Here is a 3,894-nt window from a genome sequence, read left to right as displayed (position 1 = left end):
GGCCTTGGATAAATTACTCCATCAGACTAGGTTTGTTTTCTTATCTGTCTATACATTCATGTGCTAAATGGGAGTGTGAGCTCTCAATAATCTAGCCATGATTCCTACCATTCTCAAGTTGTGTCACCCTGTCCAAGTTGCCCACCCTCATTGGTGAACTGGATTGGTACTACTGTGGCATCTCGATCAAAGGCTCACTGAGAATGGAAGGCAGTCATACATGTTAAGCCCCTGGCATAACGCCCGGCACACAGTAAGTGATCAGTAAATGTGAACTTGCTGTGATATGGCAGGTACCCTGCAGCCTAACGGTGTTAGCAACCACTCTCTCTGTCATCCCTCTCATCATTGCCGTCGTCATCGTTGCCATCATCATCACCGCTCCCTCCACCATTCCTGAGATCATCATAATGATATTGACATTCTACGAGGTCATTCCTCACTGGGCTCCTCCCCTCCACTGTCCCTCCTTGTGGTCCTTATGAAAGGGAAGGCCCTACATGGAGGGATTTTACTCATGTGAAATTCATAACATTTATTGAGCTCCTACTATGTGCTGGACATTGTGTTCTAGGTAATAGGGGACACAAGAGTGAGCTAAGTAAAGTTTTCATGCATGGAACTTCCACTCTAATGAGAAGAGGCAGGCAGTAATAAATAAAGAAGCAAATATGTAGTCTGTCAGAGAAAAACAGGGAAGACGGACGAACAGTGTCTCGGGTGGGGCAGTTGTTATTGCCCATGAGATGGTCAAAGACGAGCTCACCTACAGGTGACATTTGAATTGAGGTGACGGAGGACACCACCACGGGGATACCTGGGGGTAAAGTTTATCAGACGCAGGTTCTGACATTACGAAGGCCCCATGGTAGGAACATACTGGCACATTGAGGGGTGATAAAGAGGCCGCTGTGGCTGTACGTCAGTGATCCATGGGCTAAGAGGGGTTCACATCAGAGAGGCAGCAGCAGCCCTTTTACAGCAGCGTTGCCTTTTACTCTGACATGAAACGTAATTGGGGGGCTTTAGAGAGAGCTGTGACGTGACCCGGCTTATGTTTTCAGGGACTGCTCTGGCTCTTGGTTTGAAAACAGACCACGGGCAATGGGTCCTTTAGCAGGGGGGCCAGTGTGAGCTGGTGGCGACTTGGATCAGTGGCAGTGGCGCAGGTGGTGAGAAGCGGAAGACGCTGGATGTATTTCGAAGGTAAAGCAAACAAGGTTTACTAATATATTGCACTGGATGTTGGGGGTGGGGATGGGTGAGAGACAAAGAAAGAGTCAAGGAATGATTCCTAAATAACTGGATGGATGTTACTGCTGGGACGAGGGAGACTGAGTGGAGCAGGGGTGGAGGAGAAAATCGACTTAATGTTCACATCACCTCTATAAGGTAGGTGCTACGGTTATGTTCCATAAAACTGGGACTCAGTGAGGTGAAGCCTGTGGTCCATACGCCATGCACAGTGCTGTGAGCTCCAAGAAAGAACTCCCCTGCGGCACGGGGCTATAGCATTTGGAGTTGGGGAGCTCCTGAGGGTGGGAACTGCTGAGCCTGTGTCCTAGCACTCCAGAGCCAACTACGCAGGAGGCCCCCACCTCTAACTCACACCCTGTTTGCAGGGCATTCAGGCACCTCTCCTAGCCTCAGGGGGCTTCTTGTCAACCTGGAACCAAGAGGCAATCAACAGTAAGTGGTAGGGGCTTTCTCCTTAGGCATTCCAACCAAAATGCAGACAACCAAGAAGGCTGCAGGCCTGCAAATCTTTATCTTAGAATGCATGGTCCATGCAGTCGGAGGGTGTTCAGAAGTGTCTTCGCACAAGCTGGGGGAAAGGAAGAGATGTCTCCAGCTCCTCCTCCTCTTCCCCACCCATGTTCCTGACCATCCAATATGCTTTAGGGGGGGAAGAAGAGGACAAGGGATAGAGGTAAACAAAAGCAGGAGGCAAAGGAGAAGGGAGACTTCCTTTAAATGCATGCTGTGCTGATTCAGAAAATGGGGTAGAAGGATGGAAATCTCCCAAGAACCGCTGCCGCCTTCCGGCCCTAAAAGATGCACGTCCACGACTACGCACTGATCTCTGGGTTCGCCAAACACCACGGTGGAGCCACGCTTCAAGGGAAAACACTGCCCGCTTTCTCAAGTCAAACACATCAGAGACTGTGGTCTATAAGCCACATGTGGTGCTGGGGGTGCCAAGAAATAGTGATGAAAGAAAATGGTTGAAATCTAGACATAGAAGCTCTATACAGCTCTACTTTTGCTCAGTGACACTGCAAGTTGTATTAGCCACTGAGCCCTGCTATGTGCCTAATATCATATAGTGTCTCTCCCTTAACCCTCACAGCAACCTGGTGAGGTCGTTTTTATTACCCACCTCTCACAGATGAAGACACAGAGGTTCAGAAAGGTCACACTCTCCAGTCAGTCATGGAACTGAATTGGAAACCAAGTCAGTCTATTTCGGACCCGGTGTCTTTTTTTTTTTTTTTTTTTTTAAGTTTATTTATTTATTTTAAGATAGAGAGAGAGACAGCAAGCAGGGAAAGGCTAGAGAGAGAGGGGGAGAGTATCCCAAGCGGGCTCCATGCTGCCAGCAGAGCCCCATGGAGGGCTCGAACCCATGAACTGGGCGATCATGACCTGAGCCTAAATCAAGAGTTGGACGCTCAACCAACTGAGCCACCCAGATGCCCCTCGGAGCCTGTGTCTTAACTATTATACTTTACTGCCTCCCAGAGGAAAGGGTGAAGAGGGAAACGCTGAAAATAGTAACACTCCCCTCCCCCACCTGCTTTGCTTCCGGTGCTCTGCAGAGGCAGAAAATTGAGAAACCTTCCATGCTTTCTGGCCTAAGGTCTGTATCAACTTAAAAAAATATACAATTTTTTCTGATATCAGATGCCTGTTTTTCTCTAGGAAATAAATTAATAGAATAAGAAAGGTCTTTAGAGATGCAAAGAGCTGACCTTGAAATCCACAGAGAAGGGTAAGTATACTTCTCAAGGTCAAGTTCTTCAAGGTGGCAGAACTAAGGTCAAAAGGGCAGCGCTCCTGCCTCCCAGGCCAAGGTGGGGGCTGGGTCCCCAGAGCTCCTTTGAAGGTTATCATTGCCCTGCCCTAATGGATGAGTGCTTGAAGGAGGAGGATTGCTTTTTTGCATGCTAGAGTTTTTAAACACAAGCTGAACTCAGTCGAACAGTTTTTAAACAAGGCTTTTCTAGCACCTTCTGATGAGTAAGTCTCTGCCATCTCCTTTCCCCGCTCCTAGGTCATGTGCTCTTTTGAACTAGGAGAGTCCTACTATCACTCCTTGTATTTAGCCGGAGTGGGTGCTCCTCTGTCTGGGGCAGATGATTATATTTCTAGTTCAGAACCTGCTGTAATTTACTCTGGCCTCCCACACTACTATGCCTCTTTTGCCTGCCTGCCCGGCTTCTACTGACCTCTGCAATTTGGACCCATTCCACCCAGCTCCTCTTCTTCTTCCCTATATCGTGACACACTCCCTTCATATCAGATCGGGATCCTGGGCTCACCCCGTTTCCGCCACAGAAATACCCTCCCTGCTCTCTTTCAATGCAAATCCATTCTTCACAGCTTTGCTCAGACCTTTCTGCCCCAGAAGATTTCCCCATGTACCTACAGCCCCACGATATGCTTTCCAAGCTCCCTTTACATTTATTTTTTCAAGTACATAATTTGGCCCTTGAAGTGTTTCTGCACATTCCTCCAAATGCAATTCAGGCCCCTTGAGGGCAGGCCCATGTGTTCATCGGTTCACTAGAGATTTTTGAAAGCACTTTATACGGTGAGATACAAAGAGAAGTAGAAGCAATGGTTGCTTCTTGTCCTCAAGGAGGGGAGGCTAGTTTGTAGACGTCTGTCTGG

Source organism: Lynx canadensis, chromosome B4 (assembly GCF_007474595.2).
Source record: "Lynx canadensis isolate LIC74 chromosome B4, mLynCan4.pri.v2, whole genome shotgun sequence".
Classification (NCBI taxonomy): domain Eukaryota; kingdom Metazoa; phylum Chordata; class Mammalia; order Carnivora; family Felidae; genus Lynx; species Lynx canadensis.
This window is presented reverse-complemented; position numbering follows the sequence as displayed.